The sequence below is a fragment of the Myiozetetes cayanensis genome, unplaced genomic scaffold (assembly GCF_022539395.1).
Source record: "Myiozetetes cayanensis isolate MyiCay16 unplaced genomic scaffold, myiCay2020 scf1, whole genome shotgun sequence".
In the NCBI taxonomy this organism is placed as follows: Eukaryota; Metazoa; Chordata; class Aves; order Passeriformes; family Tyrannidae; genus Myiozetetes; species Myiozetetes cayanensis.
In genome coordinates, this window is record NW_026086604.1 from 3,108,929 (window position 1) to 3,136,686 (window position 27,758).

General features: G+C 41.5%; 1 protein-coding gene across 4 annotated transcripts in view; it reads left to right on the forward strand.

Annotated features, from left to right (window-relative positions):
• Nucleotides 1–27,758, forward strand: part of TRAPPC9 (trafficking protein particle complex subunit 9) — a 449,139-nt gene that overhangs the window by 101,172 nt on the left and 320,209 nt on the right. The gene's annotated exons all lie outside the window — the stretch shown is intronic.

Consider the following 27,758-nt stretch of genomic DNA (forward strand, 5'->3'; position numbering starts at 1 on the left):
AGATTTTAAAAAAGAAAAATATAACTCACTTTTATAAATGAAACTGTAGATATTTCAGTCTCACTTGATTTATATTTAGAAAAAAAACACCGTGACTGTTCTACTGCTTTCAGCTGTCATTTTTGTCAGTTCTTAATTTACTTCTTTCTAAACAAGTTTACAAATTTGTTCATTTAAAATGGAAAGTTGACTGCTGCTGTTTTTGTTTAACACATGCTTAAAAATGTGCTGCTTTTGAAGATGCTTATTTAGGTGAAAGCTGAAGTCAAGCATTTGAGTGTGTTTACTTTCAGAAATCTGTTTCAGTTGCTGCCTGACTGGGTCTTTCAGTGTTCCTGTTGACTGGTTTTACCTTGAAAGGGAATTAGAAGCAACCACTGTTATTTGTTTAATGAATGTGGGGCTCTTGTGTTTCCTTTGAGTAAGAGATGACATGGAGTTATATGTGTAGTTATATATTGTTGTAGAAAGATTCTTCTCACTTTCTCCTGAGAAGCTCAATGAATCCTCTCCCTGTAAGAGTTCTGTGAAGTGAATTTTTGCCCTCAGGTTTTGTGCTGAATGTTCTAATTATGAGAGCTGCCACGATACACAGGGATTGGGATGTGGCAGTTTGAGTGAAGTTTAGTAACTTTATCTTGTCAAGAGGGAATTTCTTGTTACAAGAGGCTACCATGAGTAGAGGCAATTGCTGGGAGTGGTCCAGCCTGAATCAAGCAGGAAAGGGATTTTGACCAGATTTTCCCCTGATTTTAAAAGTGGACTTTAAGGATTGACTTCTGGTAACTGTTCTGTCTTGACAGAAATATTTCTGAGGACAGCAGGAGACCTTAACACTGTCATTTTAACACAGGTTAACACAGTCACTTTGGATCAGAAGTCTCCAGGACCTTAGCCCAATTCAGGGCAGTACACTCTCTTAGGAGACTACTTTTCCATACTAGTGTGAGTTGCTCCGTGCCATTTTTCCTCTAAGAACTTGAAGGTCAAAGTGCTGAATAGGAAAAAAAGGAAAGATAATTTTTCAGAATCAGTGTGTTCTTGTGTTACATCATTTTTGTGTTTCTCTTGAGTGATCTGCAGCATTCCTGTGGCATTTTTCACCAGTATATGAAAAGGTCTTGAGAATATATGATGCCAGTTATATTCTACATCATACTCATCACTATCACGGTGGAAAACATAAGTACAAGTATGAAATTATTTGAACTTTCATGTTCTAATTAATTAAGGAAAATTAGTAGTTGCATTAGAGTCATATTCACTGAATCAGTCTCACAGAGTGGTTGAGATTGGAAGGCACCTCTGGAAGTCATTTGGTGCCATCCTTTATTGTTTCACAGGCAAAGAGAAAGTACACCTTACATGGCTAAGCCAGGAATTTAGTATTAGTACAGTTGAAATCTTAACCTTTTCATCATTATTAGTCCTGATCTAATCTTTACAGGAGGAATAATGATACAGTTGGAATTATGGTACATTGAATTATTATATACTGAATTCTTAGCACTAGGAAAAGCAGTAGGAACTATGTCCACCCTCCCACTGCTCTATGGTTGGTCTCTTCCCAGTGCTGGAGAAGTGTCACCTACAGGTGACCTTCATGGGGAGGAATATGCCATAGGAGGTTTCTTTTCTAGGATGCACTTTCTAATGTGTTTTTACAGCTTACTTTCTCTCCACTGGCCTTCAGTTCCATGTTACTTCCCAAATCAGCATCTCTTTGATGTTCTTTTTTCTCTTTGTTAGCCCTGAATAGGGTTTTTGTCCAGCTGCATTTCTTTATCTGCCTGTTGGGCAGTGATTTCCAGCCTTTGGGGTTTCCAGTGTCCAGTGTGTCCATCTCTAGTCATTCCAGGCCTCTACAGTTCTGCTGCAACCACCTCTCAAAGGGTCATCATTATTGTATTCATAAATACCTTATTCTCCATAGATTAACTGTGCCTTACACCTTTGTGTGTGAAACTGTGGTTCCACTGACACAAGTAAAACAAATTGGATGTTGTATCCTGATCAGCTGGACAGATTTTTTGTGGGAGTTATAGCTTGTAAAGTGAAGTTGCAACCAGGTCAGTCGGAGCAAACAGAGCAAACCTCAGTCCTGAGGCCGTGTGAGCTCAGTATGATGCACCAGAAATACAAATTCTGGCCCTTTCCTCCCAGGGCACTGTGGTGTTTCAGGACTGCCCAGCCTGGATTTGTTTTAAATGGTGAGTACATGAGGGAAGTGGCCACGAGTTCCAGTCCCTTCTCTAATAAATATTCATCAAGGGAATAAGAAATGATTCTGTGGCACTCTGGAATATTAATGGAAGAGAATAGAGGGATTTAATTACTATTCCTTTGGAAAGATTGGGACTTTTCCCCCTCCAATTTATCAAATAGTTGTGTATACTTAGTATTGTCGGGAATTGGTTGTGTTACCCTTGAAAATCAAAACTGGCACCTTTGGGGGTGAACTGCTTTCTAGAAAACAGTGAATACTGGCAAAATTATTAATAGTATGATTTATGGAAAGAAAACTTAATCAGAAATTGTTGACCTGTGTAGTATGTTCAGAATAATTCTACTTTAATGAATGTTTCTTCCAGTGAAACTTCTAAATGCAGTGGATTTGGGGTTTTGGCAACAGCCTTTCCCATTTTATGCAACGAATAGCAGGCCTGCTGAAATTCTTCCCTAAATGGAATGTAACAGTGCCTTCCATGAGAAAATAGGAAACAGTTGTTCTCTCTGAGCCTTTCAGCTGTTTTTCTTATGGGGTAGTTGAAGTGTTTTGTTACTACTTTGAAGAAAAATGGTGGCAGCTGAAGTAATATTTAATGTTCTCTACATGTGATTCCGTGTGAATACATTTAATAACAGAAGAGATATTGGACTGGATATTGACATAGCATTAGTGATCATTAGAAAGAACAATATGAATTAATTGTCTAACTGATTGGATATGCACGTTTGTTTCCTATGAAGTTGATTACATCTGTTGAAAGACTTAAATGTAGTATTTCCTGGAGTCTTTTTATTCAAGAAGGAAGGAGAGACATAAGTATTTATAATTTGTGTTCAAGAGCTACCTTTTTCTTTGGCTCAATAGAATCATAGAATCATTGAGTGGTTTGGGTTGGAAGGGACCTTGAAGATCATCTAGTTCCAATGCCCAGTTTGGGGAATTTTTTCTGCTACCTTAATCTCCAGTCAGGTATTGTTCTTACAGCATGTCTGGATGAAGGAAAAATGTTGCCTGGAATAATATGGTATTTCCCTTATTGCTCCTGTTCTATAGATATGCAGTGTGTTACAGTCTTGTCACTGACTCTGGTGTGGGAAGGGGTGAAGGGTGAATAATGGTGGGAATATTTGTCATGAGTTTGGGGAAGGGGGAAAAATAAAAGTCAACACCAACATAAGAAATCTTTCTCCCTGATACTGCCTTCATCAGAGTGTCAGGACTTGGCTCATAACTTCTATGAACTGTTAAAAGATAAAATATATAACAAGACTGGTAAGCCTGTTGGAGTTTTTCATATGGGAACACAGAAAACTGATCAATAAACTTTATACTTGATACTACAATTTATCTTCACTATATTTTTCTGCCACCACTTTTTTTCAATGAAAGCTGTGGTAATTTTAGCAGCAGAATTTGAAAAGCAGGTAGCACTGCTTGTCCTTGCCTAGCTGGTTTTTGAGGCCAAACTCCTGGGAAAAGCAAACCCAAAATCAAACCCTTCCATTTATCTCATTCTTGGGATCCTGCTGTTCACTTCCACCAATAGAAACTATTATTTTATAGCAATATTCATGTACCTCAGTGGTTAAAGTCTGTTGTTTTCCTGGAGTGCTTCTAAGGTTGCAAGAAGAACATTCAAACTTGGAAATCTTCAACCATTCCGGTTCCTAGAGAAGTGTTCCTGTCCTCACCTTTGGATAAACTTAGGAGGAAGGTAATGGATGACATGAGGTGGTTGTGTGAGCCTAAAACAACCCATCTATTTAAAATGTATAAGAGTATAAATAGTCAGCAGATGGCACTGTGACTGAGATTTAAACATAAATATAGGCAGCTTCATCTCCGAATAGATGTTACCTCCGAAGTTGTTATAGCAAACAATGATAGGTGTGGGTGTGGTGCTTTTTTAAATTTTAATTGTTATTTTTATTTTTCTGTCTGTGTTGAACTTTATATGTACCTTTTCTTGGCTTCAGTAACTCGTGCTTAGGAACTGCTGCTTTATCCAATCAAGACCTTTTAAGTGAATGGATCCAGCCAATTGATACTTGCTAATGATTACTTTTGGACTATCTGATAAACTTATAATAAATTCAGGCAACTTTTGGTGTTCTACTTTTACTTCTATTACTCAACCTATTCCTTGAGGAAAAAAAGTCCTTCTGATCAGAGTCAAATGCTACTTGACCAGAGATTTATAGCAGAACAGTCATAAGGTAATAGTCATATTATTCAGTTTAAATTTGTGGCACAGGCTGAACTGGAACTCTTAGCAAAGCTTTTACACCCTTGGAATAACATCACTTTTGTAGTAGACATTAAAGTTAAGTGGAACAAAAATTAATTTCTTTTGCACAGAAGTTTAGTGTAATTTTTATTTGTAAAAATCAGATGTTTTAAAAGAATTCTATCAGTGAAGCTATTGCTCATTCTAAAAGTTTATTTTGCCATGAATTTTTCTGTTTGAAGAAGTGTCTGACCAGATCTGATATCACTTTCCTTTAGTCCTCAGCATCGCACTTTGACTGGTTGAGTAAAAATCTTTCATATCACTTGGCAGATATGCAAAAATCCTAGAGAGATGTGGACTAGTACTGTCAGTATTTGTATAAATTTTTCAGAAGTTCAGGGTTGTAATGTGTGCTCTAATTCCCCTGGGAGACATTTAGGAAAAATGATTGGAAATGTTTAAACTTTAAAGAAAGAAGGGATGTGTAGTTGATAAAGGACAAATTTGTGTAGAAGTGTAAATTCTTCTTGCCTTGCAGCCCAAGTTCACTGCCAGGACCGAGTTGATCCACAATTCTAATTATCCCAAGAGCTTAATTTTCTTGCCTGAATATTCAGGTCTCATACCACAGTAGAGTTTACTTTCCCAGTATTTAAGTTTTATATGGCAGATTACATTATCTTACCAAAAATAAGGCTTTAAGAAGGGTACAACAGATAGAACTTGTTCTATTTAAATTGTAGCTCATCCTTAAATAATCCTCAGGAAAGATGGAAGGTGTAAGATAAACCTACTCTAAAAGCTGCATTTAGTTTTGCCTGGGAGATACTTTTTCTCTCCTAGAGCCTTGTTTTCTCTTGCATTTGGGAGTGCACATCCAAGGCTGGAAGACACAGCTGGAGGGTATCTTTTCCAGTCCTACTCAAGCCACCTAAATTCAGTTGTGTCCAGATGACTTTTGAGTTTGTTAAAGGTGGGGGAATCCACAGCCTGTCTGGGCCACCTGTTCCAGTGCTCGACCACCCTGTGCTGGTCTGGGCTGCAGTGGAGTTAATTTTCTTCGGAGTGGCTGGTTTGGGGTTGTGCTTTGGATTTGTGCTGGAAACAGGCTGATAATTCAGGGATGTTTCTTGATGTTCTGAGGGAACCTCCTGTGCTCAGTCTGTGCCCATTTCCACTGTTGGTCACTGGGCACGAGCTGGAAGATAAGAAACTGCAGTCAGATATTAGGAAGATTCTTGTTTACAGGGAGGGCACTGAGACACGAAATGGACGCTCAGAGACGTTGCAAAATCTCCATTATAACCTCCTGTAATTGAGCCCTGTGTTGAGCAAAGGGCTGATCAGAGAACCTCCAGAGATTTCTTCTCAACTAAAATATTCTTTGCTGTATGACATGATTTCTTCACATCTTTCTTCGTGGAGACCTTCATCATTCATACCTTGGGTTATTTTTTTTTTTTTTTTTTGTTAATCCACATTTTCCAGTGTACAGTTGCTTATTAGGCAATTAACAGTTTGTATTTTTGTTTGATAATTTAAAGGGATGTAAACAGTTCCCTGATTAATAAAGGATGCTTGTTTGTTTTTAATCAGCTGACTGAACTGGCCACAGTGTTATTACTGCGCTGGCATCAACTGCGATCACAAAGATGATGAAAGTACTAAAAGTAGCAAGCAAAATTGAGAATGTATATCTGAATTCATGATTTCTGAATTTAGTAATCTGTTTTGAGACAATTTTCCTTTATTCATCTGAGTGGTGGCTCACGCAGTTGTTAGTAACAACTTTGTAACCATCATTTCCCGGTTCCAGTTCTATGGAACTGTATTAGAACGAAACTGAGCTCCAGCAGCTCAGACAGATTATTTGTGTGCTCTTGATTGCCATGTGTTCTTTTTTTTTTTTTTTTCCTTCCTCCTGGTAAAATGATATTTGATTCGGCCCTTGCCTCTTGTACTTTGAATTCTAGGCATCACATCATGTTTTATAGCAGCCTTTTCAAGATTGTTGCTGTTGTGCTTTTTATTTGTAGCATTCTAGGGAGGAGGGAGGTCAAAAAATGTCACACTGTCTGTCTCCTGTGTGCCACAGAAGTTCATTTTCAGCTTCGTGCAGAGGGAAAAAAAAAAAAAAAAATTGAAATTCACTCTGTGGATGTGACAAAGTGTTTCTGAGGACAAGTGTTCAAATGCAATATTGTCAAGCTATTTTTAGCCAACTGCTGTCCCTATAGTGCTGTTTAAAGATTCAGCTCAGGCTGCTAATAGATATATTTATAACCATTCTGTCAACTGCCACAGCATGAGTGCTGTTACAGATGATAATTCTATTCTTGGAAGCAGTGCCATGGTTACCAGTCCCCGAGCTGCTCAAATAGAAGCTATACATCTGTACACACTTAGTAACATTTTAATATACCAGCACGTTTTTACACTGCAACAAAAGAACAAAGCCAGACGTGGTAACCAAAGAATTAATATGTGCAGAAAAAGCACATGAAAATTAAAATCGGTGTATTTGCTTATTTAAGAAAATGCAATAACTTCTTTAGTATTGCGTATTCTGAAGTCTGGGTGTGAAAGAAACTGAATGAGGTTTTTTTGGTTTTTGTTTTTTTACTGCATTTTACTGGTGTTTGTTGTTAATGCAAGCAGTTTGACTGTAGTGGGGTTTATTTCATGTCAGGTGGCAGATGGATAGGCACCGAGTACGGCGAGAGGGTGTGTAACGTGGGTTTGCTACTGTAAAAAATCACTTTGCTGATGAGGTTGGCGTCGGGCCTTCTAAGAAACACAGAGTTTTACTAAATCAGTGATTCATCTGTGCTGAGGTGAAATTTGATATGAAGAGTGTCTCATGGCTTTACATTTGTGTGTTGTGCTCCAGGAGGGGGTTCAGGAGGTGCTCTTGGTTTTGGGAGCCTCCAGCTGTGGTTGTAGATCCCTGCCTGGCACCATGGGCACTGGGGCTTGTCTGAGGCTGGGCATCGTGTAGGAGCTCTGGATACTCCTTCATTTGGGCCTAAATTCCATGTCATCCAAGGCCCTGCAGCTCTCTTAGCCTGCCTGCCCATCCCTGAAAGTGTTCTGTGATTCTGTGACTCTTTTCGGTAAATATTTGCCGAGCGATAACGCAGAGCCCGGGACTCGGCTGCTTTGTTTGCTGTGTCTGAGCACTGAGGAGGCTGAAGATGTGACTGAGGGAGGACATCAGGTCCCACATTTGAATGGACTCTGTTTTAGTGCCTGCCCTGTGTGGTACCTGCAGCACTGGAGCGTGCCTAGAAAAGACACCGGGGCAGAGAGCACGGACCTGTGTGGCAGAGGAGCTGCCAGGGCTTTGGAGATTTTTTGGTTTATTTTTTGTTCTGCTTTCGCTCTTAAGTTTGCAGGGAATTGGGCTGTGGGGCCATGAGTAGCAGTAAAAGGCTCTGACAAATGGTGGTACAGTGTTTGGGATGATCTGTCACCATCCCTATGCTGGGAAAGAGGTGACCTAGTCTGGTTTTACTGTGTTGCTTCTGTGGAGTTTGGGAAAGGGCTACTCTGAATCAGAGACAGCAGCAGTAGATTTTTCGTTGCCTTTAAATTCATTAGGTACAGATGAAGAAAACCCCAACCCTATATTGACTTTTATACAATGACTGTAATCATAAAAAGATCAATATGTTTTTTTAGTACGTCATCATTGTCATTGAACATATCAGTTTTCTCCTGGACGTTGTACATGAATTACACATCACACCTGCCTGGAAAATGGAAACTAAAACTAGCGTTGTTTTTGTAGGAAGATTCATAGTAAGATTAATGTTTTGAAGAATACAGCACCAGTATTACAGATTTCTTCAACTGTGGTGAAGCTCTAAAGTAATCAAAAGGAAGTTTATTTTCATAATGTAAATTGTAGAATTCGTTGTTGCTGAATGTTGGGAAGGGCAGAAGAACAGACAGGGGCAAGAGGAATGGAAAACTGGATTTGCTAGGAAGCCTGTTGTCTGGATAATCCAAATGCAGTGCCTGTGCTGAAAACTTGTTGCTGGATGCTGAGAATGAATGAGACTGATGATCATTTTGGGCCTTGCTTGTCATAGTCCCCCTTAACCAGACACTGCTGTCTGGTGTGGGATGCAGAGCTGTGGGAACAGCTGGTTTGTTCCAGGAAGAAAAGCTCTGTATTAAGACACAGCAATAGGGCTCTATGTGGCCAAAAGACTCTGTTACAAAAATAATGTTGACAAGTCATCTAGGATATCAGAAGGCATCTTACTGATGTATCTAAAATACAAAAACCAAGTTTGTTTGGTTTGATTGCTCAGAGGAAATTCTGTTTTTAAGACTTTTCATGTTTTTTGCTGTTCTGTTAAGTGGGTTTTGCCAAATCTAATGAATTTGAGGAACAGTTAATTTTTTAAAAAAAGAAAATGCACTAGTTGGTTACTTAATTTTTCTATATGCACAGTTTTCAATAAAACTTTCAGAAATGATGAAATAATGAGAATTTTTTTAATGTAGCTGGTAGAGCATGATATGCACTGCTTAGAATTTGTGTGTAGTGGGGGGTGGCAATGAGATGGTCTTTAATGTCCTTTCCAACCCAAACCATTTTGTGATTCTGTGATAATGTCCACGAGCCTCAGGTGTTGGACAAGGTGTTTGTGTAAAGATCAAGAGAGCAAATAAGAACCTTATATCCTGGTTTTGCACTTGCCTCCATATGGAGAAAGAAGGAGCAGGAAAAATGTCAGGCCAGTGATTAATAGGGATTCTGTTTCTGTGGAATATCAGAGTGACTGACTGGCAGGAGAAGAGTTTATCCATGATGTATAAACATGTTGCATCTGTGAGATTTACTGCTTTTAATGCTGTAATGCTATCAAAGCTGTATTGTGCACTACAGTGAAGGTGACTGTGATTAAAACTGCCCATGTTCCAAAAGTGCTTGGAATAAAAGTGTAAGAGGGTGCTTCAAAGGGAAGGGTCTATGAGGTTTTGATATCTGGACTGCTGAGCTTTTTAAAAAATGAGATAGGGAATATTATCATGTTAGATTAATTTGCTGGGACAGAAAAATGTGTGTCAAGGAATGGTAAAACCCTCAAAATTTGTAAAGGTGATGCTGGAGAGCATGAAAAATTGTCTTGGTAGAGAGGAGAACTCTGAAGGAAAGAATTATTTTATTGTTGAGTAGCATTCCATGGATGGCATCCAGGTGTGATTTTTGAAGTGAAGCAGTTTCTTTTTTGAAGTCTGATGAAGGACGGGATGTTTATCACATTGAAGGGGCAAAAGATTTGAATCTGGTGACTCATGAAGGTTTCTGATGACTGGAAAAAAAAAATTAATATTTTATCTAAAGGAAACATAAGGAGGCAGATTTGGGGGTCCACAGGCTGCTCAGCCTCATTTGAGATTCTGAAAAGATTATGGAGCCTTTCCAAATATGTGAAAGAGAAGAACATAGCTGAGCACAGTCAGTGTGGAGTTAGCAACCTCAGCTCAAGCTCAACTGACCCGTTTGTCTTCTTGGCAGAAATGGCTGATTCTTTGATGGTACTGAGGCTGATATCCAATATATCAAAGATCCAGATGGTGAAACAGAAACGTGTCCTCAGCAAATTTCTGGATGATACCAAGTGTTGAGTAAACGTTGTGAGTGGTAGAGATTTGAGTCCAGAAGTATCTTGGGAAACCTGAGGCTGGGGCCAGGGGGCCAGGAGGAATATCAGAAGTTCAGCAAGGAGAAGTGCAAAGTTCTGATGAAATAGTCTTCATAGTCACAGGGGATGCCAAGTTTGGTGACATCCAAGAGTGCATCCTCACTGGGAATAAGGAACAGCTGTTCTTGATGCTGTTTATTATAGAGTATTGTGCAGACCTGTGTGAAGGTGAAAAGGCTTGGTCATTTTAAAGTTCTCAAACACATTTCATCTGCTTCCTCCAAATGTGCAGAAATCACACTGGGTTTATTGCTTAATAGTATTGCATTGCTAATGGGAGATGAGAAACACGAGTGTGTTTGGTTTCACTGGCCATGAGAGGTGGTTGACAGGTCTCCACGTAACCTTAGTGTTTGGCAGATCCATGCTTTAAATATTCCCTCTTTATTCTCTCCCAGACAACTGAGTTATTTGAAGTGGTTCTTTCTCCTCTTCCAGAAGCTTTCCCATGGAATGTTTTAGATCCCTGCCAACTGTGCCTTTCATGTGAGGCTGCAAAGGAGGTTGTGACAGATTGGTTTGCAGTTTCATCAATATGCTGCTAATACTCATTTTTACGTCTCCCCTTCACGGAACACAGATGGTCAGGTTTTTTAGGTTATTAGTGTGTCACTGAAGTCGGGTTTTGGCTAAGAGCTTGTTGGCTGAAACTCCTCCTAACTGAAGCAGATGACACTGGTTGACTAAGGGGAAAAGATGAGAAGGTAGGAATTTGTTTCTTCAAGAAGGCGTGGCTGCATTTTGTGGTTAAGGCAAAGGGTACTTGGCTTAGATTGTTACTTTTGCCTTTCGGATATGACGAAGAGGCATCCAGTTATACTTCATAATGTTCATTTAAAATGCAGCTTTCTGCTTTTGTTTTACTGATGAGACACTGGCTTTAGCTGATGGTATCAACTATCATTTTTGTGGCTCTGCCTTTGGATTTGTTGAGTTCCAGTTACCAAGGGTGTATCTGTGATACGGCATGTCCCTTCCTCTGTTTGGTGTTCTGCAAAGAACACATTATATGGAGCCTTTTGCAAAGAACATCACCTCTCAGAATGGGTTTTACTTCAGAATTTTGTCTGTTCTCGCTCAAGAGAACAGGAAACTGGAGTACACAGATGCAAACAAAGCTGGTTTTAGGACTCCAAGCATTATTAGGCAAAGTAGATATTTAATTTGCAAAATATTCCTTGGCAAGCCTTGTCTGGTTTCTGTGGTGATTTTTTTGGTGATATTTTTAAAAACTGGTATAGAACATGCACAATTATGAAGACTTCTAAGAAAACTCCTTTTAGTTCCAAATTACGGTTTTCTGGTCTTGTTTATTCCCCTCCCCCTTCCTTTAAAGAAAATATAAATGGTTAGGAAAGACTATCCTTTTTCTCATTTTCTGAAAGTCACTTTAAAGAAATTTTTTACTTTTTAAAAACCATTATTCTACAATCTAAAGAATCATAGGCTGGCACTTTTATTTATGGTGTCCATGATTTTAAATCTTGATGATAACTCTTCTTCTGAGGGATCAAGTCCTGTAATTCCTGGATGCTGTGGAGCAAGTTAAAATCTCTGAAACCCAGTCTTTGGAAAAGAGTCAGGAGGAACATGATTTTCTTACCCTGCAGATATAAGCCATGTTTTTGGATGTTCTGCCTAATATGACAAAGGCCTGTCTCTTCACCCTGGTCTCCCAAAGAAGATTGATGGACTATTGGGTCAGATTTCTTTGATAAGATTTCTTTTATAAGTTAAGTTAATGGCATTCTTTAAACTTTTTCCTGTGCATCCTCTGATAGTGACACTTAGATTTTGACATCCACATCCTCTCTTCCAGAAACCTTGAGTTCCCTGTGACATTTTTTCCTAGCAGAACTTGGCACTGATGTATTGCAAATGATTGGTTATCTCACTGTCCCATTCCTCTTAGTTTCAAGAATCCATCATTAGCAAGTCCTTGTTTGTCTGAAAATCCATGGCCAGCTCAGCATTTATCTGCTCTGTCTATATTTAAGAGAAGATAATTACTGCCAGACTCCTTGTAAGGGCTCATCATGTTTTTTTTAGGCGGTCGGTTTTGAGATCGTTAGCGGTGGCACTGCTGATGAAAGCTGAATGCTCCATTGTGAGGGAAAGGAGCTGCTTCAGAAAGCTCTGACTCATAAGTATAAGGAACTGATTTTTACAGCCTGAACAAAAGGACATCCATCTTTTTTCTTGATGAAAGAGCAGCCAGGAATACCCTGTCTACTCAAAAGTGCTGTGTAAGCAGATCTGTGCAAAAAGTATTTGTTTTGCCAAGGTGAAAGTAATTTGACATATGGCAACAGTATTTCTTTAAGCAGACAGAAGTTTCCACAAGATTAGAGAAAGCAGACCTGTCCAACATTTTTGACCAAAAATTATCCCTTTCACACTCCAGATATCTCATGGATTCCTTGTGTCCTGTCGTGTTACCCTCCTAGTGGATGCTGAAAGTGTTTTTGATCTCCATTAGAAGGACGACAATTGGGAGATATCTTTGATTTATTTAAAGAAGGCTTTCTCCACTTCTAGGTCAGTCATTCTGTGTTAAAAAGTCACAGAATGGGTCAGGTTGGAAGGGACCACAGTGGGTCATCTGCTCCAATCCCTCTGCTCCAGCAGGGTCATCCCAGAGTACGTGGCACAGGATTGTGTCCAGATGGTTCCGGAATACCTCCAGTGAGGGAGACTCCACACCCTCTCTGGGCAACCTGTTCAGTGCTCAGTCACTGCACAGGAAAGAAGTTCTTCCTCATATTCAGATGGAGCTTCCTGTGCATCAGTTTCTGCCCATTGCCTCTTGTCCTATTGCTCAGCACCACTGAGCAGAGCCTGGTCCATCCTCTGACACCTCCTTCAGGAAATGGTAGACATGAATAATGACCCAGCTCCCTCAGCCTTTCCTCATAAGAGAGATGCTCCAGTCCTTTGTTGTCCTCCCCTGGAGCTGCTCCAGGAGCTGCTTGTCCTGGGAAATCTGAGAAAGGTCTCTTGAGCCATTTCCTACCCTTAAGGGAGAGGAAGATTTGTGAAGGCTCATGGTTGAAAGGATCGTTGAAAGTCAGAGAGTCTGCAAAGGGTTTTTATTTTAAAGCTTTATTGGTAAATCAAACACTTGGCATGGAAATGGTTATGTTAGTCCCTGACCTACAATGTAAGCTCATGGCAGTGGGATTTGGAGAAAGGGGTAGGGTGAAAGGGAAGAGAGAGGAGAGATGAAGTAGAGAAAGTGGGAGAAAGAGAAAGGAAGAAAGAAAGAGAGACAGAAAGAAAAAGAAAGGAAGGAAGGAAGTCCCAGATGTCTGTCCCAGGAAAGTGCTGCCCTGTCTCCTCCCAGACCCCCTTTGCAAGCCACATCTTGTTCTTTCTCACAGCATGTTAATACCTACAGTCTTTGGTTATTGCCAACAATTCTTGTCTGTTCTTACCAACAGTCCTTGGCTGGCTCCACACCCATGCAGTTATTGGTGTTTGAGACATACACAGTAGCCCCTTACCTTCTGGGAACTGAGAGCTCAAAGACTCTCACTTTGGACTTCTGTTTATAGGGTTGCAAGAGAGTGGGCTTTGTTTATAGTAATTTTCCATCCTGGCCACAATTCCAGTCAGTAACTTTCTTTGAGTGTTTAATAGCAACAATATTCTTTCACTTAGTTTGTTATTCAAGGAAGAAAAGTAAGTTTCCAAGGCTGTTTATTAAAAAGCAGGTGCTTGTTAGACCACTGTTAGTTCCTGGGAACAATGCTCCTGCTAAGGCCACTTGCAGTTCATCAAGGCTGAGGCCTGATGAGCATTTCCAGGTCACAATGGGGCCTTGGGATGGGTGGGGGGGATGCACCACCACAATCCACCCTGTGGCTAAAGTCAGCTTTCCTGGGATTCTACAATGTGCTGCTGTAATCCTTCCTCAGCTGGCTGTCCTTGGCCAGTGGGAGTGACGGGCTGGGGTCGGCAGCAGCAGGATGTCCCTGTGGCAGGTGGCTGTCGCTGGCCCCATCCATCCTGTACCCTCTGGGAACTGCACATCCTCGGGGTGAACAGCCACCTTTGGGGATCCTCCTGCTGCTGGCAGCTGGGGTCACTCCTCTCCCTGTCCCCCGAGGCAGTGGAAGGAGAAAACCCAGCACAGAGCCCGACGGGCCATCCTGACAATGGAGCGCTGTGGCCGAGGAGCTGGGGAATGTGGGAAGGCTGAGGGACCTGTGGGGGAAGGAGCCAGGGGCTGGGCAGGCACTGGGCAAGCTTTGTCTTGCAGTGGGAGTAACAACACACTCTGTGGGTCCCTGTTCCCGTTCTCCTGCACAAGGAGCACAGGGGTTTCTTCCTCCGCCAGCTTTTCCAGTAGCTCCTTTAGAACAGTGCCCCAGTACAGCCAGTCCTCAGAGACAGACTGCTGGTCTGCAAACAGGGCAGGAGACTCACGCTCAGAGGAGTTTTCTGTCTCTGCTGTGGAGTCACTGGTCAAGCTGGGAGTGCTGGCCAGCACTTGGAGGTCCCTCACTCGCTTCTGCAGGAGACTTGACAGATGGTCAAGGATGAAGGTGGTCTCAGTGAAACTTCCTTCCTCCAAGGAAGAGAGGATCTCTCTAAACAGGTCTTCATATGTTTTGCCATCATTCTCTTCCTCCAGCTCTCCCATCTCCTCTGTCTTGATATGCACAGGATGCTTCCCAGCATCCTCAGTGCCTGTGCACAGCACTGTGCCATGGGCAGGTCGTAAGGATGACAGAGGAGTTTCCCTTTGACTCTCCCCACAGAAGCCTCCAGGTGACAGAGAAGCTGAGAAGCCTGAGCTTTCCTCAGGCTCACTGTGCTCTTCATCACAGGTCTCTCCAGCCAGGGGAGAAGCTGCTGCCTCTGCCTCTTGTTCTTTGCAAGGGGCAAGCGATGCACTTTGTTGTGGGTCACTGTCCATCTCTCCTGCAGCCTCTGTGTCATAGACCTCTTTCACCTCACACTCTTTCTGTAGCTCCTTTAGAACAGTGTCCCAGTACAACCAGTCCTCAGAGACAGACTGTTGGTCTGCAAGCAGGGCAGGAGACTCGTGCTCAGAGTGGTTTTCTATCTCTGCTGTGGAGTCACTGGTGAAGTTGGGAGTGCTGGGCAGCACTTGGGGGCCTGCCACTGGCTCCTGCCTGAGACTTGTTTGATTGGGGATGCAGGTGGTCTCGATGGAACTTTCTTCCTCCAGACGAGAGATGTCTCCATAAATTTTTTCATCATCCTCTTCCTCCAGGTGCTCGAGCTCCTCTGTCTTGGTAAGCAGCAGGTCCTTCCAAGCATCCTTGGCCTGTGTGCAGAGCGGCGAGCCACGTGCAGGTCCCAGGGGTGGCAGACGATGGCCCTGCCTTGCCATTGACTGTTCCCAGAGCCCTGCAGTTCTGCTCCCTAGGGAAGGTGTTTCCCAGGCCCTGTCAGCAGCCATGCTGCCCCTTCGAGCAGGTGGCACAAGCTCTTGGTGTCTGCTGGGCGCAAGGCCCTCGGCACGTGCTCTGCCCCTCAGAGAAGACCCAGAGGCTGCTGCTGGCAGAGGGAACAGCCTGACATTTGCAGAGCCTGCTGTTGGAGTTTGAAGGGTGAGGCAGCGTGGAGCTGCCAGCGTTCCTTGAAACCCTTGGAGGGAGGTGTGGACGAGCAAGGCTGGTGGGGACGCTCTTTCTGGCCGTGTCACTCTCCTGCAGGGCAGTGACTCCCAACCCTCCAGCCTGTCCTGTGTGCAGAGGCTCTGATGGCTCTGTGACACTGCTGGTCTGGGCGGTGGTGACAGCCTGTTCCTGGGAGGGGACGAGCTGGTTGCCCTGGTGTGCCGCGGTGCTACTGGGGGCTGCCTGAGGAGCCCCCGTGGGAAGCAGGAGGCGTCGTGGGATGGAGGCAGCTGTGTCAGCACAGTGACCTCCCCAGGCTGGAAAACCTGGCCCTGGCACCAAGGCGGGTCCTCGCCATGGCAGCCCAGCTGAGCTCGGAAATGCCAGGTGCCAGATGTGGCTGTCTGTGTGTTCCCACTCCAGCCTCTCCCTCCAGCCCCATCCCTCAGCGGTGGCAGCCTCACCGGGGGCTGGCAGTGGGCCTTCCCCTCCTTTGGCATCTTCAGGGTGCTCTGTTGAACCTGGGCACCCAGGGGAGCTGCTCTCATGGGAGTGGCCACTTTAGGAATTTGCCCCCACAAGATCCCCCAGGGATCTGTGTCACAATGGCCTCTGGACACAGTGCCACTCTGGGTCACAAGGGCCTGCTGGGCACCGTGCAACTCGTCACAAAGTCCTGGTGGTCACGGTGGAAACACCCCTGGTCACAAAGCCCTGGTGGTCACGGTGGAGATGTCCTTGCCTTTGTCCTGGTGGTTCGGGGGGAAGTGCCCTGGACAGGCTTGGGAGTAGCTCCTTAGGCTGGGATTTGGGTTCCCCATCCTGCCATTGTCTGTTGGAGCTCCTTGGTGGGCACGCAGAGGAGCTTTGTCCCAGGAGCCTCCTGGCAGTGACCGGAATTTTCTGTGAAGAAAGACGTTTTCTGACCTATTTACTAATAAGGGAAATTACAGCGGAAATTACTTTTTGCTTGCCCGTTCCTCCATTTGTGTGCTTTGCTCTACATGCAGCAGTGTTTGTTTGCATACATTGTTGGGAACAGAAGAGTAGCAATTTTTTTTTTTCCAAGAAAGGCTTGAGGGAGAAATGCCACGCTTGTCAGGGAATGAGAAATGTATTGAATAAAGGTTAATTACTCTGCGATTCACAAAATAGCTGAAAGCACAGATGAATGCACCATCAAGACTAACTTTAAAGCAGGATCAGAGTTGACCTTAAATGCTGCAAGGAATAGTGAAAATGCAGTTTTCCAGGCTAAGAATTAATAAGATAGCAGGGCTGTGGTTAATGTGCTGTATTGGAAAAGCTGCATTATCTTTTGTATAAAGAGTAATATCTTTTGTGTCATATTTAAAAACTTTTTGTGTAGTTGCTGTTAGATAAATATCACATCTGTAGCTGTTTATTAACGCATTATTAGACTGTAAAATCTTAAAAGTTCCTTAATTATTTTTGCACTGATAGGTTTTGGTAATAAATTAATAAGCAAGAGAAGACAGTGTCCCAGCTCTAAATAAGCATTTATATCTTCAAACTACTCTGAGTGCTAGATCATTACCCCTTAAAGAATAAAATAATATTATTTTTTTTAATGTTTGATGAGAACAAAGTGCATGCTGGTTGTGGTGGTTGTATTAGTCATTCACACAGTGAAAGTTGTAGAACTGGTAGTTAATGTTATCAGTCACATTGGATTTTTCTGTTTCAAGTTGAGATTCATGAGATGCTTCCTGGTACTCGATGTTTCCTTGATCTCATGAATGTTCAGCATAGTAATATATTCAAAGGTTAAAACTTGAAAAATTGCAGATCTCCTCACAAACAGCAAATTACTGATGTGAGGCAGCATTATATAAAATGTTTCTCATTATACTTCACTCTGACTGTCGTCTTTCTTCCCATTTAGAGGGAAGGTTATCTGGTCTGTAGCTGCTGAACACATTGATGTTCCTTTCACAGCTGATACCCGAGTCAGTAAAATCTAAATTATTTAAAATTCCTGGTTAACAAAAAGTGAATGTGATGTTCTTTTATGCGTGTGCCATTAAAATAAGGTAGCTTCAGTTAATAATGCTGGTTTATGATAAGGTTTTCTAGCAGAACCTTTTTATGAAGCCTTCCTATTCCACCTAAAGAGAAAGCAGATTTCCAGAAGAAACAGGATTTCAGGCAGCTTATTCTCACTTCCATTACTGACTTCTTAAGCAAGAGCTGTGGCTGCAGGTAATGAATTTTCCTGTCCGTGTTTGTACAAGAGATGCCAAACAAACCACAGAAAGGAGACTGGGAGGGACTTTGAGAGAACATCCCGTCTCCATCTTGCTGTCTCAAAGGTCAGGTTATGGAGGAGCAGTGTCTGGGCCTTCTGGAAGAAGATCCAGGGATGGAAGTTCCACAATCTGCATTTAATCACCTCTAGCCTTTGCTGTTGCAGGAAGCTGTAGAAAGGTTTTCCTTTTTTTCTGTGCTGGTTCTTCCTTTTCATGATTTTCCTCTCCTGGTGGAAACTGTTCCTGTCCTCTGCGCATTGAGCTTTTGGTGACTGTTATAGGATGTTTTCTATCAAAACTATTTGAGTCTTACGAGTTTAGGAGAAAGGACTTTAAGTACAAAATAATTAGAATTTTTATCCAAATCTGAATCATTAGTTAATTTCTGGGCTTTGGGAGGGCTGTGTAACACTGTCATTTCAGGGAAGACCTGACTCAAGGTGAAGATCTTCTGCTATGTCTTGTTGAGCACAGCCGGCTTAATTTCCTGGAGTGGAGAGCGTTTCACTCACAGTCACACCAAGGTGTTCCAGAGGGAAGACAAAACTGAATTTTAAAAAACAATGCTGGAACTAAAAACTGCGGTCCATATAAGAAGCTGACTCAGACAACTTCCACAGACTGAAAAACCTTAAACCACCTTTGGGCACTCTGGAGCTGTGTGGGTGATTTGGCAAATTTCTAACGTCAGAAGGACTTTGATTATACATTGAATAATATCTCATAATTGTGTGCTTTTTGCCGTCAGCTGTCGGGTGTAATGAAGTGGTTCATGAAACTGTGACAAACTGATTTTAGCAGCAGTAGAGTTGTTAACATTTCTGCAATGCTGATGCTTCTTTTAAAAAGGATTTTAAGTGGTAGTCAGGGTAAGGGAAATGGTCAGTGGGCACTGTTAGCATAGAGTTGGAGAAAGTAGGGGTGGACTCTTTGTTCGTCTGTGGCACAGAGTTTAGAGTGACTTTACTTTCTTGTTTGTTATGCGGTTGTAATTTATTTTAAGGCTTTTATTTTTAATTTGGAGTGTTCTAGAATGAAGTACCTTGTGGCAGATGGGTCACGAAGTAGTAAAAGAATTGAGAAAATAAGTGCACGTTACAGGATTGGAGTTGGAGGAAAAGCCATAATTTTTTTCTTGCCTTACATTTTTAAAAATTGGTTCACCAAATTGCAAGAGGGAGGAAATGTGTGGAGACTCTTTATTAAAAAGTCGTTAATGACCTGGCAGAGGAGCAGGAATGTGACACACACAGCACTGGGCAAGAAATGCAGTTTACATGTTTGAACCAAGACAAGCAATGACTGTATTGATCATGGAAACTCAATTCAACACAGAGTCCTTTAGATACATAGTTTGGCCTTTAGTATATGGATTAATTATTCGTAACTTCCGTTTCACTCAGTGTTGTTTTAAACTTCCAAGCTCAGTTTCAACTGCATTAATCGATAACAATTTGTAAAACTTCACAGCTAAACAGGGATATGAAACTGGACAAGACGTTCTCCCATTTTCTTTCCCTTTCTTTCTTTTCCCTTAAGAAGTTCCCAGATATTATTTCAAATGATGTTGAATTACATACAGCAGCTCCTTGCAGATGTGGAGATGGCTGAAGGAATGTATTGGTTGCCCAGATATATATTTTCAACCATGGATACTTTGAGCAAGGCCATGTCAGTGTATCCCTGAAGTATGTGGAGATGCAGGGTTTGTTTGATTTGTACATGGTATATATGCTTGTGAAATTTATTGTTACTCCTTGTGAAAGATTTAATGTGCACTGAGGACTAGTTATATTACCTTTTATAAAAAGTGGCCTATTTATGGAGACATTTTAATTCAAAGAAGACTGAATTTTTTTTTTTTTTTTTAAATTTGAAGTAGCAGAGTGATATACATGGAGCTGGTTATTCAGTTTGCCACCAGGTCTGTTATTTTATTAAGGTTTCCCCTTGCATAGAATATATTAAATGATTTACTACAAATGAAACCAGTCTTTCATAATTACTATTAGTTAGAAATTTTTTAGAAGACATTGTAACCGATAGGGACCAAAAAGTACCTTTGTAAGTCAGCAATTTGGAAGTTGCAAAGGGTTTTATGTCAGCAGGGGATATTTTTGTTTATTGAGAATGCAATATTGAATAAAACATTCTGAAGCTTGAAAACTCTCAATGTATTTGATAGTGTAAGAAGGGAAATATTACTTTTTTTTTTTTTTTTTTTTTATGATGGCTTTACCTTTTCAACATTTTCTTGCAGGGAAATATTACTTTTTTTTTTTTTTTTTTTATGATGGCTTTACCTTTTCAACATCTTTTAGTGATGCCCAACTTCTGGAGGTGTAACCAATGAGATTAGTGTTTCTGCAGAGTTCTGAGGCTAAACTGTATGTTTTAGTGTAGGTGTTACTCCTTTGACGTGTTGTTACACATTTTTCACTTAGTCTGGGTGAAGGCACGTGGTGTCCTGTAAAGTCCTTAGGATTGTTTGAAGTTACTGTCCCAAACTTCAGTGGCCGTCGAATTTGTTTGTCGGCTCCTGATGTTCCTGTACAGAATTACACAAGATAACCTAGAAAAACAGATAACTTTTATAGCTCCTTGTTTGTATTACGTGCACAGCAATATTAATGTAGCCTTCATTTGATTTTCAGATGCAAAATGGTGAGAGCTTGTTGGTTCTGGGAACATATTTAATTAGGATTAGTGGACTCAGCTATAATACTGTGCTCACAATTGACATTTCTGTTTAGATTTTATTTTTGCTGGTTGCTGAAATAATCAGGTATGTAGTTACTACCATAAAGGAGCAAAAAGTGTTTAAATTACTTGAACATTTAACAAATGGAAGCTTTCTGGAGATTCTAACTGCACTATAGAAAAATTAAAATTATTGTTAGGTGCCCTTTGAACAGAAAATGTCGAAATGCACATTTGTAACATTGAATTTTGTGCATTGTGAAGTGCTCAAGGCTGGAGCCTTTTCTGCTGAGATGTGTGGTATGTCCTGGAATCATAGAATCATGGAGTGGTTTGGGCTGCAAGGGATCTTCAAGATCACCTCATTCCACCCCCCTGCCACGGGCAGGGACACCTTCCACTAGGCCAGGTTGCTCCAAGCCCCATCCAACCTGGCCTTGGACACTTCCAGGGATGGGGAATCCCTGGATATGTGTGCTGCTGTTTTTCTGTCTTAGATTTTGTACCTCTCTACTCTTGAGATGGAGGATTCAGTTGACCCTCTGCAAAAAAGCTATTTCTTTGGCTACCCACAGGAACTTTGAATTCTTGTATTTATATATTCTTTGTTCTGGCTCAGTGGCTTACACAGCCATCCTCTTCTGTAACGTGGTAGTTGTCTCTGGGCCATAACTTTGAAGGAACTTCCTTTCTGTGGGTGTTCTTAAGGCATTTAAACTTTTTTTTTCTCTCAATTTTATTGTCCCTGTGACAGTTTTTGTTAGTGGTTTTTTTGAGAGAGGACTAATTGGGAGTTATATAGACATTAATTTATATTACAGTCACTACAGTTTTTGGAAACAGTGTTTGTTGGCTATGAGCTTGCTTAACAAAAGCATAAAACCCCCAATTTCCAGATCCTGTTTTTGTCTCAATATCGTATTACATCTCTTTGTCACTTAAGATGCACATTGACTTTGTCATGTGTAATAATCCCATATCCCTCCAGAGAATGGGAGACAGGTGGAAGACTTCAAAACTAATATTCTGGGCAATTCATTGGGCCTGCCTTCTTTTCTGCTGAGTTGCTTTGATTTTTTTGAGCCTGCACAGTAACACACTCCAAGATCTCACGATGCTGCTTGGGCCTGGCCAGTGCAGTATTGCTGTGGGCTGTGACTGCTGCAGTGTCATGTGCCCATGTCACAGTTCAGCCATCATAAATAGGTTTGGGACTCTGTTTACTGCAAGATTTTAGGGTTTTTTAGATGTGAAAGGTCAAGGAAGCACCAGGTCCAAAGAGCAGGCTTGGCTGTTGAAATGCTCACCAAAACGTTGCTTTGAAGGGAAGTACTTCTTAAATAGCATGTCAGCACGAGAACACTTGATGGCAGATGTAATTAGATCTATTTGCTATAGCCTTCTTGGTTATTAGCTATTATTAACTGATTATTGCATTAATAATACTCCAGGTATTGTTTTCATTGCCTGAATTTTAAATGTCCTTCCATGAAGGACTGGGGGAATCAATCAGAAAGACCTTATGAATGTGCATCTGGGCAGAAGAGAACAGGGTTCTTCGGTTCTTTTGTGCCTGTGTCCAAGCTCACTGACAAAAACAAAGCTGTTTTTACAAAGTCCAGTGTCCTGTGAGGCTGAATGTCTGATTTTGAAGTCATTCTCTCGGTGTCAAGGTGAGCACCTCAAACACAGTCGTTTTGCTTTCCTGTAAATAACCTGTCAGACCGTGCAGGAGCAGGAGAAAGCACTAGGAAATCCATCTTTCCCAACGGGTGCATAGGTGTGTTTTATGAGTCTCAGATGAATGAATTGCCTTCACAACAAATAAAGCATTGACATGCCTTTTTGAAATGCCTATAGTAAGAATATAAAATGCTTACACAAAGGGGTACCATATTGCAGAGCAAATTGTTTCACTGTCATGCTGCAAATGTTTAATGTAACTTGTGAGAAGAGTTAAGAGGGAGCTAACAAATACATTCAAAATTTGCTTCCTGTCTTTAGCTTCTTCTTTCACAAGGCAGTTTTGCATCTCAGGATTAAAATGGGTTGTTTGTTTATTTGCACCTTGTTGAAGTGTTTGCTGGGATAAAGTGTAACTTAGGGAAAATACAGTGAACTAAGGGAAAAGGTGGATCTCAGGCTTAAAGAGGAATGAATTTACCAGCAAAGGTTGAAAAGTAGGGAAATTTTAAAAGGCTGGCTTTTATGTGTGTGATGTCAAATACAAGTGATAGAGTGTAAGCCTGAGGTGTATCCAGAATAGAGATTAGTCGCAAAACAGATTGAACTTCTCTTCCCTACTGGAGGAAACCAACCTTTTGGATTACAACACTAGATTTTAATTTGTTCCAAAAGATAAACATGATGCACACTTGGTATTTCAAAATGTGCAATATTTCTATAAAGCCACTTTGGTATCAGTATATAAACTTCTCAGAGAGGGCTTCAGAAGCTATTTTGGCACAATGATTATGGTTTGCTAGATGGTGTAGTTGGATGTAAAGTAGTGTAGTGCTGTTTCAGTGGTTACATCTATTTTTTAGAGGAGTGAGAGCTTATTTTAGTGGGATATTTTATATCATCAATGGTAATGCAAGATGTGTCTTGAAAGTGATCTCAAGTAAATAAATCTAGTAAGAAAATATTGTCTTATTTGCTTGCTGTACTTCTTTGCACCAGGAAAGAAGTACTTGTTTTATGGTTCTTTATCAGATATAGTCTGTTGAGTGGCTGACATCTTAAAAAATTGTAGTCTAAGGGCTAAACTTTCCTGTTATATGTGAAAAAGAGAATTTTGTTATTTTGTTTTTCTTCTTGTCTTTTTCTTTTCTTATTCCAAAGTCATTGTTTTGCCCCATTTTTTTTTGAACAATGTTGTTCTATTCCAGTGCTTGATGCATAGAGTTGATTTAAACATATAAAGTTCCTATATAAAAAAGGTAAGTGATGTGAAATGAACCCCTTCTATTCTGTCCTATCTTGAGCTTTTCTAAAAGTAAGTAAGGGCTGTAAAAGGAGCCACTGTCTAAACCTCAGTTTCGTGGGTTAATGAATGCAGTCCCCAACCTGTGCCTGTGACTATTACCAAAGATCTCATGTACTTTTCAAAAATGTTGCTTAACTCTCCATTGCATTTTACATCCTACACAAAATTGCTTTGCTGACATTTAGAACTGTCTACCAAAATATTGCTGTTTATCCCAGTGACCTTCTAGTTCCTCATGTTCTGGTGTGAGAGCTAAGGTGTAATGTCATTTGTTTGGTGACTCTCAGACATTTGAGATCGCAGGAGTAGTTAGTTGGAATGTAATTGTCCAAATGAAATTTGTCCAAAACATGAAGGTTAACACTTCTCTGCTCGCAAAAACGATCAGGTTTTTTGTCTCATCAGGAGTGTGATGCTTTCAGCAATGTATTTAAATACTGGGATATGAAGTCAGTGCCTTTTCCTAAAGTAAGGGTGCTACCCCCTGAAACATGAAGGGTTTCCTTTCTCTAGACTGCATTATTGATTTTTAAACTGTATATTCATTTTTTCAGCTACTCAAACGCAATTCTAAAATCTTACGGTAACTTAAACCCGTTTACATTTTGGTTTCTACTTCCTGCAGCCTTCTGCTCCTTGCAATGTGCTAAGCCCCCATTCTTAATAAAAATACAGAATGTGAATAGTTCTTCTAATTTTTGGAACTGGTAAGGGTGCAGTACAATGTAAGTGGCACATCTATTACGGTTCACCACCTATATTTAACTCAGATTTGATGATGTTTCTGACAAGCTGCTTGCATTCAGACCAAGTCAGCAGTTCCCCATGATGACACATGGACTGGAACAGGAGAACAGATCATTTGAAAAGGACAGAAAATAGAAGGGTCAATGGCAAGATGTTAGGAAAGACAATTTAATGTAAATATTGAAAGCAATTATTATTGTTAATTTTAATGTGTCAGTTTGACACCCATGAAGTGCTGAATGCTTGACTTTTTTAGTTATATGGATACATTGGTTGGAACGAGCTACAGTGTGGAAGACCCAGAAAGATTTAGTTCTTCACAGTTTTTACAAGTACAAGAAGATATTGTTAAGATTCTATATACTTGTTTTTTTATTTATTAGCCTTTTGGAGTTCCTATCATGATCCTCAACCAGATCTTCTGTGCTTGTTTCTCTAGTTATTTCCAGTATACACTTCCCTACTAGAAAGTATGCTAGACTCTATCTAGAATGGTTTAAAATTACAATATCAAGTGAATTTAATTCATAAATAGGAAGAAATGAGGAGAGAAGTGAGTTCATGTTAGACTGATATGGACTGACTGAATGCAGGTTTGTATAAGGCCATTTTAAGAGAAGAAAATTACCTGTTTGGGGTCTAGTAAGAAGAAAAATTAAAATTATGTTTCTATAGACAGTTCCACTGTTGTGTGATGACCTCAGCTGGCTGACAGACACCCCCCCAGCAGCTCCCCCACCCCAACAGGCTGGGGAGAGAAAAAGCTGTAAAAGCTCATGGATGATGATAAGGATGGAAACAGGCAAAACTCTGTACATTGCCAGAGAGTGCAATAATTGTGGGGAATCTTATGTTGTGCTAAAGCAGTGAAGGACCAAGGGTTGAGGTTTGATTGTGGGTGTAAACTGTCCACATATGCCAGTGTTGTGATGATTTTGGTCCAGTCCAATGAGCAGGGATACCTTCCACAATCCCAGGTTGCTCAGAGCTCCATCCAGCCTGGCCTTGAACACTTAACAGGGATGCCACAGCTTCCCCTGGGCAACCTGTGCCAGGGCCTCCCCACCCTCACAGGGAAGAACTTATTCCTGATATCTAATCTAAACCTACTCCCTTTCAGTTTAAACCATTACTCCTTGTCCTGTCACTCCAGGCCCTCGTCCAAAGTCCCTCTCCAGCTCTCTTGGAGGCCCTTTAGGCATTGGAAGGTGCTGTAAAGTCTCCCTGGAGCCTTCTCTTCTGCAGGCTGAACACCCCCAGCTCTCCCAGGCTGTCTCCAGAGCAGAAGGGCTCCAGCCCCTCTCTCTGCTGAGCATCTTTGCTCAGCAGATGCTCTCTCTGTGCATCTCTGTGGCCTCCTCTGGGCTGGCTCCAGCAGCTCCAGATCCTTCCTGTGTCGGGAGCCCCAGATCTGGACACAGCACTGCAGGTGGGGCCTCCCAAGAGCAGAGTGGAAGGGCAGAATCCCTTCCCTCGTCCTGCTGGTGACGCTTGTTTTGTATCAGCCATCCTCCTGCAGCCCTCGGGGTCATGAAATCATGTCCACTCTAAACTCAGATGTCCCTTTCCCCTTTCGTTGTTGGCTATTTTTGTGTCAGATCTTCCCGATAAAATTCCTGAGACTCTCAGGTTGAGGATAAAGTAACGGCAGATAAAGGGATTCTTTGTGAGGTGGTGCAGCAAAAAGACATCTGAGGGCTCTGCTGAGGGTGTGTGTAATTAAAACACGAAAACATTGCTGTGCAAAACACTTATTACACCATCCATCATGATCATTCAAAGGAGCTGCTGTTTTAAGAGCAGAACAAAAATTTCAGTTTGTTTAGCTGTGAATTTAATGAGTAATTTGCCGTTAAAATACTTAGAAAATCAGAAGCCAGAACATTTGCAGACCGTATTGTGAATATTGGGTTTTTTTACAAGGCAGAGGTTTTTATCTTTAGAAGATAATGGGTTTTAGGTATCACGCAGGAGAGCAAACTACAATCCTTTCTCCTGTTCCTTGTGCTCTCCTGCGTGTGGTGCTGTGTGTCTGCAGCAGCACAAAGCTGAATTTCCACGAGTAGTTGTTCCATACGTTAAAACCCTCGACACCAACTTAGCTTGATTGAAGTAAACATTCCACATCTATAGATAAATCAGCAAGCTGGAACTTCGCATGCAGGAATTGTCTGTCACGTCTGTTATGTTTTGACTGACATAACAGCACTTAAAAGCGCAGGCAGATTAGTGGATTCCATTAATAATGACTTAAAATACATTAGGTTAATCCTGAATTTATTACCTGTCACATAGTTCCAGGCTTAGAGATGAGTGCAGGACAGGTATTCCAGAAGCAAGGAGCACTCACTGTATTGTGGGATAAAAGGGGGTCATTTAGGCAAGTCTGGAGATATTTGAGCTTTGAAGCCACTCCAGTGCTGTCTCAGACCATTCTCTTTAGCATAACTATAAACTGCAGAACATAATTTTTTGAATACTTGCTAACATAATTTCAGGTTTTTAAGTATTGCAGTAATGGGCATTTCAGTGAGTGCACAGTGATCCTTAAGGTGGTGCAGTGCTACAAATTAGGGAAAAATGTAAGCAAAATAAATTAATAGTTCACTGAGTAACACTGAATTTCATAGAATCATAAAAGGGTTTGGGTTGGAAGGGACCTTCAAGATCATCTCATTCCAACCCCCCTGCCATGGGCAGGGACATCTTCCACTAGACCAGGTTGCTCCAAGCCCCATCCAGCCTGGCCTTGGACACTTCCAGGGATCCAGAGGCAGCCACAGCTTCTCTGGGCAACCTGTGCCAGGGCCTCTCCACCCTCATAGTAAAGAATTTCCTCCTAGTATTGTCTAAAGCTCTTCTTTTTCAGTCTTGAAGCCATTCCCCCCTGTCCTGTCACTACATGCCCTTATAAACAGTCCCTGTCCATCTTTCTTGCAGACTCTCTTCAGGTACTGGAAGGTTGTACTTAGGTCACCTCAAAGCCTTCTCTCTTCCAGGCTGAAATATTTAATCTGGACAATAATGTGGCAGGAGAGGACAAAATTACTCTTGCTGTATGAGAGCACCTCTGTGAAGTGCTGTGATGGTGAAGTTGCCAACTGCAGTTTGTCACCTCCTGCTTTCAACCATCTTTGTGCCTGAGGGACTGATTGATAGATGGCAAACATGATGCCAGTACTTTCTGAGAGCTCCAGATCTGGGACACAGCGTTCTGCTGAGCCTGATGTCACTGTTGGACACTTTGACAGAAATTGTAATACAGAATTAGTGGACACACG